Below are 15,036 nucleotides of genomic sequence, written 5' to 3'. Positions count from 1 at the left end.
TTTTCCTTCATATACATATATATAACCAGTCACATTCAGTAGCAGCAGCAAAGGAGAAAATTTTTTGCAACTCAAATCATCAACTCACACGCCTGCTCACACAAAAAATAAATAGGAAGAAGACTTGAAGTTCTTATACTAGAAATTACCAAACAAAGATAGCAAAGGGAAGAAGAAGTTGCACCTTAAGTTGAACAGGGGAGGGAAAATCTAATACATCATGTGGAAAAAGGAAGAATAGAGCTAGCAAAACCAAACCAAGAATAAAAAAGAATCATGGATAGCAGCTCAATCCAGTGTTCCGGCTTTCATCCATCAGCTCCCACACACCGGCAACAACGCAGCCGTGAGTAGAGAAGGCAGATCATCGAATGAGGAAGACAACTAGGTGACGGAAAGCATGCTATTGTCACTGGCAGTGGCGGAGCCACATGTAATTGAGGGGGGCATTGGGGAAAATGACATGTTTGGGAGTATAGGTTTTTATATTTTACAATTTGTACTTTTTACTTATTATACTTTGCACCCCCCTTATTTTCATATTCTAAACTTTAAACCCATTTCAATCTTACTTTTTTAGCCCAGATCTATTCAAATATTTAACTTAGCCTCATAAATATCAGACTATAATTTCACTATACCTAAATATTAATATTATTTATTAATTGTTTAAAAAATAAAAAATATAATATGACTAAATAGACTCGCTCCTCATCCTAAATACTACTTAGTTGACTAGCTAGAAAAAAGGTAATGATAAATAATGAAGATTCAAAACTCAAGAATAAATTGGGTGAATATTTTTCGCTAGCTCATTGCACTTACGAATCTATAATTGAAAGCTAGATAGGGAATAAAGAAAGAAGAAAAGAAAAATAGTTGATTTGGAAGAGACAAAAATGTTTCCTTTTATTGAGAATCCTAACTTCATCATTGCCCTCCTGACCCAGGATCTTAGCTCTGCCACGGGTCACTAGCCAAAGGATAGGACCACAGAGAGGAAAATGACAGGAAAGGATTTTCGAATCCAAGATTCAAAGCAACTAGAACTGAGAAAAAAATATCCAACTCTCTCTTCCTCTGGTTTAGAACATATGTGCACCACCGAAAAAGAGAAGAAAAGAAAAGGAAAATGGGGAAGACTTGACTAGAGGCAAAACGTCGAGAGCCCACCGAAAATTTGAGGAAGAGCAAAGGGAGAGAGCATCCATAAAACCCCTCGGTCGTAGGATCTAGAAATCATTTTTTTCTTTTTTGCATGTGTCTGACCTAGAGGGAGGGGAACAAAAATCTGAGTATTAGAAAATTACAAAAATTATAAGAGAGGGCATAGCATTTCCTCTAATAACATAAGAGAAATGGGCACTTCTTTTAATTTTTTCAAAATTTTAAACTAATAAAATTTAACCTATTGCTTAAAAGAATTCAAACTCAGGATCTTCAAATAAGCTATTAGCATAAGTTTCACTAAATCATCACTTTTCATTTGCCATAAAACTAATTTAAATAAAATATAAATTGAGAGATTTTTTTTTTTTTGAAATTTTAAAGTCATTACAAGGAGCTAGTTTGTATACACAGTAATTATAGACATTTTCATGAAGCCCGATAAATGGATCACATTGCTGCTGGTTATGGGTTTTATATTGATATGTTGTCATTAGCATGCAATCAATTTAAGCGTTTCTTCAATTTTTATGGAATCTACTATTTGAAAAATAAGTTTTTTAAGGATTAGAACGTTATTTTTTATTAAGCTATCTGACTTTGGGTCAAGAGAAAGCTTTAATTTCGCTTTTGCCCATTTGTTGTTAAACTAACCTTTAGAGTTGACCTTGCTCTGTCTCATGGTTACTGCTTTACTCCTGTAAATATTTGCATATCAACTTTGGGTTACTAGTGTGATGGGAAAAAGTCACCAGCAGAGCCAATTGGCATGTTGCTAATCCAGCGCTTTCTTTTCTTTGATTGATGTTTGATAAATTTTAGTTTTATATATATTGGGAACATATTATTTCTGAAGCCAAATTTTGGATGAGTAACATTTAGGTGCAAATTTCAATATTTAGAAGCTGGCGAAAGAGAGAGGGTGTCAAGTGGAGCAACACACTGGTTTTATGAGTGGAGACGGGGAATCATACTTGAAGGGAGAGATTTCACTTGCCCTTATTGTGGTGGAGGCTTTGTGATAGAACTTGACGAGATGCGAAGAACAGAAAATCTGGAAGATTTTCATGAAGTATCCGACATTATTGGTGCATGATTCATGCAGTTATGCAGAGGAGATTCCGCGAGACAAGATTTCTTGATTCAGCTGATAGTGTCCTAAGGCAGAGAATGGCTGGACGAAACCCAAACTTCATTGCTAGAGCAAGATCTATACCTGCCGTGGGTCCTGATCAGAGTTGGGGTTTTATTAGTTCTGGTCCTTACTTGATATTTCTCGGTCGGGTTCTTGGATTTACTTTGACTAACGGCATCCCTAGAGCTGGTCCTAGGCGTGTTGACGTTAATGATTACTTTATGGGGCCTGGACTGGAAGAACTTATTGAACAGCTGACCATGAATGACCGGCATGGTCCCCCCCAGCCTCACGTTCTTCAATTGATGCAATGCCTATCGTAACAATCACACAAGCTCATCTTCGTTCTGATTCTCACTGTCCAGCTTGTCAGGACAAATTTGAACTTGGTTCTGAGGCTAGGGCGATGCCATGCAGTCATATTTATCATTCAGATTGTATTGTTCCTGGGTTGGTTCAACATAACTTGTGCCCTGTTTGCCGTGTCAAATTGCCACCACATGGACAAGTTAGTCATCATGCTAGTCATAATTCAGGTGGAAGTAATGCAGAAAGCACCAACAATGATAGCCTTAGGGAGAGAGAGCAAAGCCAGCAGAACCATGGAAGGAGAAATCTGTTTTCATTTTTGTGGCCATTCCGCTCTTCTAGCTCTAACAGTAATCAATATGCCGAGACAAGAGGTAGCAACTCTTCCAACAGTTGTGACCAGAACAATGGAACAAACTATAGCCGATGGCGCTTTGATGAATGAAATTTCTTTCCCTCTCCTTTCTTGGTATTAGTTACTGTCTAATAATGCTTTTGTAAATTAAGTGACATGGGAAAAAAAAATTCTTGTTAAGATTGTAATTCAAAAATTTCAAACGTATGCAAGCCAGATGGTGGATGGAAGCTTTTGATCATCACTTTGTATGTCACGCCCTAAAATTGAGGATAACCGACACGGGATGTGAACCATAAACCACATCTCCATAAGCCTGTAATCTTAAATTCATTCCATTTTTAAAATGTAATCAAATTTATAATGAAATTTTAACATTTTAGATATTGGTTATTATAACAAATTTTCAAAATTTTTGAAAAAAAATTAAAATAAATAAATAAATTTGGCAGAACCTCTCCCATAAAATAGGATCTTCCAAAACCATACAATACAAAAATATTCACAGAATCTCCAATCAATCAAGAGTTTAGCTCCTTTCAACTAACAGATATCATATATACCAAAATAAAAGCCCTGGATGTAGCATATGTGGGGCACCTAACCAAATCTCTCCAAAATAAAATACATAAGCATTGATAGTTACATAAAAAGGAAATTTCAATCAGTTCTTTACCCAACACATCTACGAGTTCTCATAAATCAACAGGAGGATTGGTGTCAACATGGATATAAGAGATCAAAAATAATTTTCCAGTGAATAATATCCCAACAATAAATAATTGAATATAAAAAAAATTTAAATAATTATGTAAGTTAAAGAGGCAACGATCTTTATAAAAATTTAATAAATTTTGAAATAAAATGATTCTATAAAATTTTAAATAAAATCTCGAACTATTAAAATCTCATATTAAATAATATTATCACTTGATTGCAAGGAAGCAAATAAACAAAATCAATAATTATAAATAATTTACTATTTAAAACCAATGGGATATAAAATTATCAAATAATCAAATTCATATAATAGGGACTTATCAAAACAATTAACAAACGTGAACACACAGTCTATGAGGGTATGTAATCAAACGTAGCTGAAGCCATAAAACAAATGTGAATACGATGCTCACGAATAACCATCCCTCCGTTCCACATGCATTGGCCATCGCACCGGGCTAGCATCTCCTATACACACCTTGCTAGCTAGGTGTACCATGGCGCACCAAGGGCTAACGGAACTGTCGTTGGCAACCATGTTCCATATAAAGTCCCTCCTTTTTTTTAAAACCATTTTCAAACATGCGAGAAAATTATCACTTTCAAGATGCAGTTCTCATTCTTAAAATCAAACTCGCATGAATACTTCTAAGCATTAAAACTTGCCAGAATAAAATTTTCAACATCAAACTCGCATGAATCATTCTCTGTATCAATCCAATATTTGATAAAATAAAAATCTCATAATCAAAGTATAAACTTGATTCAATTAATCAAATAACATTTCAAATTTGGTAAAGCTAATTTCTCAAAATAAAATAATGTTAATCAACAAATATCCAATAATCACATTAATGATATTAAAATGATTTCCAAAAAAAAACGTAATATTCTAGTAAAGAAAATTTTGATTAAAAAAAAATCAGTTGGGACACTATTCACTTACCTGTAGTATCCTCAAGGCTCCAAACTCATTTCTTATGACTCCATTTGAGCTTTCCTCCTTCCAAACATCCTATAATATATAAAACCAACAAGATCTCATTTCGAGAGAACCCACTCAACTAAAGTTAACAGTAATAATTTTGAAGTTTTAATAATACAATTTATTTATAAAAACTTCTTCTTAGGCTTTTTACCAAACATTTAATGTGCGACATTCCAAGCCATTTAATAAAACACGAAACTTTTAATTCTATTATCCAACCATTTCCAAGCATCCAAGTATAACTTTTAAAATGATAATGTACCTTATAACTTTTTAATTTTGTAACTCTCAATAATTCAAAATTCAAATAAAACCTCAATAACTTCTTAAATAAATTCCTTTACAATGCTCCGATTAAAACTCTATTAAATAATATTTAAATCAATCATCATTTTTACCTCAATCATTAGAGCTTTAGCAAAAACTCTCAAAAAACAAGCATTTAATCCAACACTTTATGCGCGTCAATCTTTAAGCTCATATTAACCTCTTCCTCCTCAATATCACTTCCTTAAAATTTTCAATAGCACTGTTATAATCAATAATTCAATCAACTTCAATTAAAACTCAAACCCACTCCATCATTTCCTTCTCTTATACGACCATAAATTTCATCTTAAATTAAATTTTTTCTTCATACACATATATATAACCAGTCACTTTCAGCAGCAGTAGCAGAGGAGAAAATTTTTGCAACTCAAATCATCAACTCACACACCCGCTAGCACGAAAATAAATAGGAAGAAGACTTGAAGTTCCTGTATCAGAAATTACGAAAGAAAGCCGGCGAAAGGAAGAAGAAATCGCACCTTAAGCTGAACAGGGGAGGGAAATTCCGAACACGATGCACCAGAGAGGGGAGGAATACAGCCACAACAACCAACCAAGAACCAAAGTGACTTACAAATAGATCCTCCAGCTCTAACTACTCAGCTCCTCGCACACCAACAACACCAGAACGAAAATAAAAGCAGGAAAAAGATGAGGAAGACAGCAACAGTTATGAACTCCTCCACGGTCACCAGCGACACGCTGCAGGACGATGAAAAAGAAGAAGAACGAGATGGAGACAGTGACAGAGGATGGAAGAGCTGGATGAAGATTCGAAACATCTTGCCTAAATCCTCCAGCTTCCTCTAACCAGAACGCTATGCACCACCAAAAAGAGAAGAAAAGAAGAGGAAAATGTTCAGACTAAAGGGGAAGGCTTGACCGGCGGCACAACAGTGGAAACTCACCGGAGAAATCAAAGAAGAGCGGAGGGAGATAGCATCGATAGAATCCTTGAGTTGAAGGATCCAGAAGTCTCTGTTTTTTTCTTTTTTTCTTTTTTTTCGTGCGTGCTCTGACCAAGAGATGGGAGAATAAAAGCCTAGACATTAGGAAATCGTAAAAATTATAAAGGGGCACAGCATTTTTTTCTTAATAACATAAGAAAAATGGCACTTCTTGTAATTTTTTTTAAAATTTTAAACTAATAAAATTGAGCCCATTGCTTAAAAAAATTCAAACTCTAGACCTTCAAATAAACTATTAACATAAGTTTTACTAAATCATCACTTTTCATTTGTCAAAAAAATTAATTTAAATAAAATATAAATTAAAAGAATATATATATATTTAAAATTTTAAGGTCATTACATTATACATGTATTGGTGTTTGGTGAGTCGAATGAATCTGCAGCTTTCACCTGCTATCGTGCAATTTCATTGTCGTTGATTATGGAATTGCTCGTCCATTCCAGATTATTTTGCGGGACTGAAGCCTTTCTTAATTGCTTTTTATGGTACTAATTTATGCAGATGATTAGTTGCTTTTATTATAATTGCGACTGGTGTTTCAGAAATTTGATGCCACTGCAGTGAGCTTGAGAAATTTTGACATGCTAATATTTGGAAAGATAATCAGCGTGGTATTTCCTCTGATTTAATGATGCTTTCCATGAACCCATATCACATGATAGCCTTGTGATTGCTCTAACTCAATGGAAGGGGACAATGCACTGTGATGGATTTTTTTGGGTTTCTGTATCGTCATACCTTTCACAATTGGAAAATCTCAAAAAAGACGATGCTGTGTTGAAACATGTATTTTGCAATTGCAATCATGTAGTGGATCACAATTATAACCAAAGCATTGACTTCTCATTTTAGAAGTATTCAATCTCATTGATTGACAGTGGCGGAGCCAAACCCTAAGTCAGGAGGGCGCAAAATAATTTGAAAAATTGATATTTTTTTAAAAATAATTATTCTAAGACTAAAATTATAATAACAAAAATAGTTTTATCATCATTTTTCATTTAAAAAAATTATATTGAATAGATTGATATGGTCTTTTATTGTAAATATGCTCTTCATATTTCATTTAGATCATTAAAATATTATATATCTAATAAAGTTTTGAGCCTAAATGTTTTGCATTTAATTTAGAGGGTGCAAAATATTAAAAGTAAGAAGTGTAAAGTTGTAAATTTTATATATCCTACTTGTAATTTTTTTAAAAGTGAGGGAATGCATTTGCACCCCCTCAAACAATGCAGCTCCCTCAAACTAATGTGGCTCCACGACTGCTTATTGACCTACCAATTATTGTTGGCATTTATACAAGAAACAAAAAAATCTTTTAGCATGCTCAATATCCTTGGATGAACCATGGGGAATGGGATCTCCACAATGGAATGCACCCATATCTAGAAGAATTTTTAATGTATTAGAAATTAGATTGTGATTAAATGTTAAATTTTGGTGGAGACATTGGTTTACGATTAAATGTTTAGATTGTGAACCATTATCTTGACTAATTTAACATCCAATCCAATATCTAATATTTATACTGTAGTTGAATTGATCATGATTAAATTAATATATTTTAAATCTATACTAATTATTTTTTTTTGTGGGTACAAGGAAAAGACCCTATTAATAGTATACATTTTTTTTTCTCTAAGCAGAAGGTATTGAGAGCAAAATACACAACGGTTGAGAATTTCCAACCACTTGAATGATGATAGCTCCAACCTTTCATGCCAACTTAAATTGATTGCTAATTATTTTAAACAAGGACAAAAATAACAATATATATACTCTATTCGTTAAAAAATATAAGGCATTTTTAATTGAATCTCACCTCAATAAAGTAGTTATCCACTTTTGAACTAATTCTATTTTTCATATTTATCCCTGTTAAATATAAAGTTATTATTAATAGGGGCACTTTGTGAAAAAAAATAATGATTATACATCGAAAAACTAAAATTGACTTACATTTTTAAATATTTAACTTCTCAAAAAATGTCTTATATTTTTAAACGAAGAGAGTACATATAAATTGACTCCAAATAAAATAAAATAAACTTAAAATTATGGAGTCATGAAGAGAAAAAAATACGATTTGAAAAGTTAATAAATATTTTATAATTTAAAAAATAAAATAATTATGATGTGTAATATTTTTATGATTTGGATATGTAATTATTACTATCTCTACATTGCTTTTTGAGGAAAAGCTGGAAGGCCCAAATACAACAATGTTTTCGATCTGATGAGATGATCCTACCCACTGAAATTGACACTCTTCATTGTGGAGCCCAAGACAATCCCAAGTTGAAGTTCGCCAATAGACAATAAACCAATTAAAAGCCCAAGTACAAGATTGCATCAAGTTTCAAGTGATCCAGAGTTTTTTCCCGAATCACAGCCGAGTGTTTTTTCTTCACTTTTCCAACGTTCATATGTTGTGTAACATTAATTTGTTAGTTAATTTTTATGGCCCATCATTTTGATCGGCACCATTTATAGTATAAGGTGATCTAAAGTTAAAGGAAGAAGGAAAGTATGTACTGCTTGATCAAGATTACTGTGAAATATGGGAAAACATAAAAGACAGATATATGAAAATGATTGGAGTTGAAGACAAAAGTTCAAGTTTGGTTCAATTAATTAATAAGATTGGAGAAATGACATTTACATATCAGAAGATTGATTTAATGATATTTAGATCAGCAAAAAATTATCTTAATGCCAAATATTGATTTAGGCATTTACAAATGAATAACCCAATTACAAATAGAAAGTTACATTTGAAATTTAAAGTTTTTATCTACAATTAAAACTCTTAAGTTTGTATTTTGTAATTGTTTTAATCAAAGCTAAAGTATACTTTTAATTTTTTTAACTTTATATAAGGTTTCAATTTAATCTTTTAATTTTATAAAATATCTTTTTAGTCATTTAACTTTAATATCGTTAGTTTTAAATGATTTTTTTTGTATTAATCATTATTATTTTGAAAAATTAAACTTAACATGTCAACATTTAATAATGTTTTGTCAATATTTAAAAATTTAAAGTAAAAATTTGTCAGGATAAAATTAACAATGTTAAGGTTAAAAGACTAAAAAATACTTTATAAAGTTAAGGGATTAAAATGAAATATTATGTAAAATTAAAGGACTAAATATATACTTTAGCATACTAATTGTAACTTTTTGAAAAAAAAAAATTGTCAAGTACCTACATGTCAATATTAAATATCAATCTTTTAGGATTTAATTGTCATTTTTGTTGTGTAGTGATTTAATTAAAACTGAATTAATTGCCATCGAATTCTATTTGAATATTGGATCGATATTTTTTGTGAAGCCAATATAATTGTTTTTTTTTTGATACTTTCTTTAAAAACTTAAACATATGGACCCCTACATACCATTGATGAAAAGGCTCATAATCCATGTAATACGATAATTACTACAAAAATAAAAAGAAACAAGTATTACAAAAAAAATTCATACTTTTCCTTCAATGTTAAAAAAAAAATATCACCATTTCTTACAAGGTATTACATCTAACATTTTCTAAAGAGATAGTCAATAGAAATGCAGGATGGACAGCAACACGAATTGCAAATAGATTTGATATTTCTTTAAATTTGACATCATTGCATAAACATCTCCTTGATCTTGTTTAATGATGTTATAACATGTGATATATTGCAACATCCTCTTGGAAAATTAGTGCAACAATTCATGGCCAAGTCAAAAATAGCAGATGTAGTTATCAAAATATTACCAATGTATTGCTCGTCTCGCTATAATAAATTGAAATTAATGACTTGAATTAATGCATGTGGTATTGATTCACTTACCCATCTCTTCAAGCTCAATCCATCAATAAACATATATTCTGTTGGCTTTTTCCTTGTGAACACTTCTATTAATGTTGTTCCATAGCTGTACACATTTACTTTTGTTGAAATAACTCCAATAGATCCATATTCTACATAGGATTTGATTAATCAACTATCTAAAGATCAAGTAACTCATAATATAGCTTACAAAGTAATACATTGCTATCAATTTCTTGTACTATTTTGTAGAATTTCTTGGAAATATAGACAATAGGTTTAAATAAAAAATAAAAAAATCCTTTAAATGTATAGGTTTTAGATCCCTAAAAGCTAAAGAAAACTTTCTCAAATACAATAGGATATTTTCAAACAAGTTTAGGATGTCTAATAAATAATAATTAATTTGTTATACTTTGAAAACTTTTGTTTGGATATATCGTTACTCTAAAAAAAGGGTTACAATATGTGAAAGATTAAATGTGTATCAACTACTAGTGTAAATCCAATGTAAACGGGGTTTTCTTAGAAGAAATAATCAAGTAAATAATACAAACTAATATTTGCCAACATGACGAGCATCAATGGGTGTGCAAATTGTGAATATATATGTTGAAACATAATTGTGCAAAAGGAAAAAGTAGAAAAGGAAGCAAGGTTTAGGATAATTACTAGGTGCAATATAACCAACTATAGGTATTGTCTTTGTATGTGTCTTAGACTTCCCTTTATCTTAAAATTTGGAAATTCCAAAGTCACTTACATGCACAACCATATTATCATCCAACAAAATGTTGCTTGGCCTTAAATCACAATAAACTATTGGTGTTGACAAGCCATGATGTAAATATTCCAAAATAGATGCTACATTTATCATTATATCCAACCTTGGAAAAAAAATTCAAACAAATAGTTATGAGAATATATCCACTTTCAAGGCTCCCATTACCAATGAACTCCATTATCAAAGACTTAAAGTCAATATTGGAGCAGCTACTAATGATCTTTACTAGATTGCGGTGGCACAAATTACACATTGCATTACATTCCACCTCAAAGCTTCTTGACAATGCTTTGGAGTCAAAATTGAAAATTTTAATTGCAACCACTGCTCCATTTGAAAGCTTTCCTTCATACACAAAACTAAAACTCCCTCTTCCTAGTAAGTTACTCTCATCAAATCTTTGAGTTGCATCCAAAATTTCAAAATAAGGAATCCTTCTTGACATTCCCATAATGGATAGATCTTTTCTAATGGCATGCCTAGAATTTATTCATCTTTGTTGAAAGAGGATAATGCTTGTCACAATCAAAATTGTTGACAAATCCAAGGGCAATACACATTTCAACAAAATCAATTTATGCATTGACTTTGTCTCATTCCTTTTTTGCATGAAGGCACTTGCATTTGTGGCTCACCACAAAGAGCTTTATTCATCATGAAAGATTCAGCCGTCAAATTTTTAATAACCCCACCACTTGAAATTTCACCTTGTAGTTCATTGTGAGAGAGGTTGACATACTCAAGGGATGTAAGTCACTCTAGAGATTTAGGAATCTCACCAAATAAATCATTTTGGGAAAGGTCTAACTCTAATAAGCTTAGCAAATTCCCAAGTGATTTAGGAATCTTCCCTTTTAATTTGTTATCTGCTAAAGAGAGAGATTGCAAATTTTGCAAGCAACCTATGGTTGTTGGAATGATGCCAGAAATATGATTTCTTGACAAATCTAATGATATAAGAGCTCTTGTGTCCCCAATCTTGAATGAAAGACTTCCAACTAAAAAATTGGAAGATAGGTTTACTTCCAATATACCTATTAAATTCCAAAAGGAAGATGGTATCTAATAAATCAATTCATTGGAGATGAAGTGAAGTTTTGCAGGGACATGAGATTTCCTAAGCAAAGCGGCATTGCTCTAGAAAATTCATTTTGAGATAGGTGTAGATAAGCAAGTTTTCTAGTTTCACAAAGTTCATCAACAATCAAACCATCTAGTTTATTGCCTACAGGACTCAAATACTGAAGAGCTTGTAAGTGGATAATTGTTCTTGGAATTGGTCCATTAAAACATTTTTATCTAGCGATAGTGTAACCAAGCCAGACAAATTCTCAATTTCTGATGGTATGTTACCATTAATCCCATAAGAGTTTATTTGTAGCTCCAATAGAGAATTAAAAAAAGTTTCCAATGGACTTGGGAATTTTCAAATGCAATGGATTCATTGATATAATTAGAGTTTTCAAATGAGTTGAAAAAACCACTTTCAGAATTGAAAGTATCCATTATGCTAAAATTTTTGTCATATGTCCAAAGGGTTTCTAAGTATCTTAAGTACCCATGTGTGCTTGGCAAAACCCTTCAAAATTGTTTTGCTTCAATTCTAGAAGGTTTAGGTTAGAAGCATTGGATATAGTATTTGGAATTTTTCCAGAAAGGTTGTTCCCCCATAAGAACAACATTTGTAGATTAGGAAGGCCATACCCAAAATCTGAGGGAAGATTTCTAGATAGAGAACTGTTGCAGAGAGACAAGACTCTAAAACTTAACATGTTGAAAATTTCTGATGCAATAGATCCGCTCAAAATGTTTTGAGATAATAATAACTTCTCAAGTTGTTTAAGATTGCCTATTTCCACAGGCATTGAACTTGGCAAACACTTTTATTGAAGTACCAATGAAGTTAATATTTAAAGTTAACATAAAAATGTAATAAATAAAATTATACATGTAGAGCAATTTAGATTTGCCCATGATACTTAACATTTAATTGAGTGCTTAGTCACTTATGTTATCTACCTAGCTAGCTAGACTTTACTCTCAAATGATGTAATTTTCTTTTGAGTGGAATTAGATAATGTTTATTCCTATAAAATTATTGATAATTTGGTAACAACTTCACAAAAGAATATAAATGTACATGAGACATTTCTTTATTTATCTACTCCGTCATGTTATATGTGAAATATGCTTAGAAATATTTGGTGGATTTGGAATAAACAATAAACACACACACACACACACACACACCACAATGTTCTGTTAGCAATTTAGAAACTTGTAATGTTATATTCTCGATCATAGCTTGTGTGAGGAACTCCCCTTTGTGGATTCAAATGATAAACACATTCTTGTCTATTATATGGACATAGAGGGACAATTTAGGTTAGTAAATTCCAAGCATATAGGAACTCCCCTTTGCGGATTAGCCTTGAAAATACTTAGGTTTACCTATTATATGGGGTAGATCTAAGGCAACCTTGTTAATCTTTATTAGAAATAAGATGGGTTGAAAATTCAAGAATGGAAGCAAAGGCTGTTGATGTTTTCTGGTAGAGAGGTACTTATTAAGGCAATGGTGAATGCTATTCTAGTATATCTAATGGCATGCTTTTCTTTTCTAGCTAAGACTTGTAAGGAGTTGGATAGGCTTATCTTAGATTTCTGGTAGGGAAATGGTGAAGATGGTGGAGGCAAAATTCATTGGAAGACTTTGAGTTTATTGGTGAATTCAAAGAAGGAAGGGGGTTTGGTGGTTAAGAGATTTTCAAGATTTTAATTAAGCTCTTCTAGCTAAGATGGCTTGAAGGCTCATTCAAAATTTGGATGATTCTTGGTAGGAATGTGAATGGACTTTGTTTTCCTAAGTACACCTTGTTTGAAGCTAAGAAGAGGCATAGAGCATTGTGATGTTGAAGGATGGGTCTGTGTGGAAGATTAATAATGGTGAAGAGGCTAATCTTTAGAAGGATCATTCGATTCCAAGTATGAAAATTATCAAATTGAAGGGTAAGGGGGCTAGAGAGGAGTTGAAGATAGTCAAGTTTGCTAGTTTGATTAACTAGGATCTAAGTTCTATTGAGTCATTGATTTTGTCACACCCCAAAAATGGGAGTAACCGTTACGAGATATGCACCTAAACACACATCTCATAAGCCTAATTCAAGAAATGTTCCATTTTAAAAATACTTATCATTTAAATGAAGCTTTAATATTTATATGAAAATTCTGACAACATTTCCTTGCAATTTTTAAAGAAATATTATAACATGTAGGAGCTCATCTCCTTCAGCCAATAAACAAAATATTTACAAAATAAAGACTCTAATCATAGCATATGTGGAGCACCTATAACATTATTTATAAAATACAATGTATAAATTAAAATTTCAAATAAAATAAAGATTAACCAAAATGGCATCACAACTTCAATCCAATAGCAAAATCCCTTAAAGGATCTAAGGAAGTTACAAGCTATCTGAAATTAAAAATATTTTTTAGTAAATAACATCCCAACCATAGTATTTTTGCAAAATTAAAATGAAGAAACTATAACATTTACATAAATTAAGGAGAAAACAATTCAATGTAAATAAATTTGTAAACACGAAATAAAAATTCTATATAACTTTAATATCGAGAAGCTTTAAATTTATAATGACAAAGTAGCTTTAACATTTAATTTTGATAAGTCAAAATAATTAAATAAATAAATATATAAATAAAAATAATAACAATTGCTAATTAAAAACCATTAGAGTATGAAATAATCAAATAATTAAAATCTCATACATTTAGGGATTTATCAGAACAATTCACAAATGTGAACACACAGTCCACAAGGGTAAATAACCAAACGCAATTGATGTTATGAAAACAAACGTTAAAACACAGTCCACAAGGGTAAATAATTACACATAGCCTGAGCTACAAACAAACGTGGACATACAGTCCACGAGTGTAAGTAACCAAATGTGGCTTGAGCCATGAAATAAATGTGAGTGCGAGACCTATGAATAACAAATGTGAGAACAAAGCTCACGAAAGCAAACTTGCTAGTCATTGATCAAGGTGTGCTAAAGGCTAATGGAACTGCCGTTAGCAATGAATGTTCTATATAAAGTCCCCCCCAAATTTATTTTTCAAACATATAAGAAAATAATCACTATAAACATACAATGTTCATTCTCGAAATCAAACTCGTATGAACAACTTTAAGTGTCAAAACTTGCTAAGATAAAATTTCATAATTAATGTCTATAATTGCATTTATTGCGAAACCAAAATTACTAAGATTGATAAAATAATTTCATAAATCTTGAACATATACTTCATAAGAAAAATACATGCACATGTCATAATTTAATCATTCTTCACCATCATTTTATAATGTCACCAAATAAAGAAATTTAAATTAAAAAATATCCAATACTTAACATAGTTATTATTAAAA

General features: G+C 31.5%; 1 pseudogene; it reads left to right on the top strand.

Annotated features, from left to right (window-relative positions):
- Positions 1 to 276: 276 nt before the first annotated feature.
- On the top strand, positions 277 to 3,063 carry LOC129317310 (probable E3 ubiquitin-protein ligase RHC1A; annotated as a pseudogene).
- The last annotated feature ends 11,973 nt before the right edge of the window (positions 3,064 to 15,036 follow it).

Source organism: Prosopis cineraria, unplaced genomic scaffold (genome assembly GCF_029017545.1).
Source record: "Prosopis cineraria cultivar Desert tree isolate PC_DT_omini unplaced genomic scaffold, ASM2901754v1 PC8, whole genome shotgun sequence".
Taxonomy (NCBI): Eukaryota; Viridiplantae; Streptophyta; class Magnoliopsida; order Fabales; family Fabaceae; genus Prosopis; species Prosopis cineraria.
The sequence above is the reverse complement of the archived record's forward strand: the minus strand, read 5'-3'. Positions and strand labels throughout refer to the sequence as shown.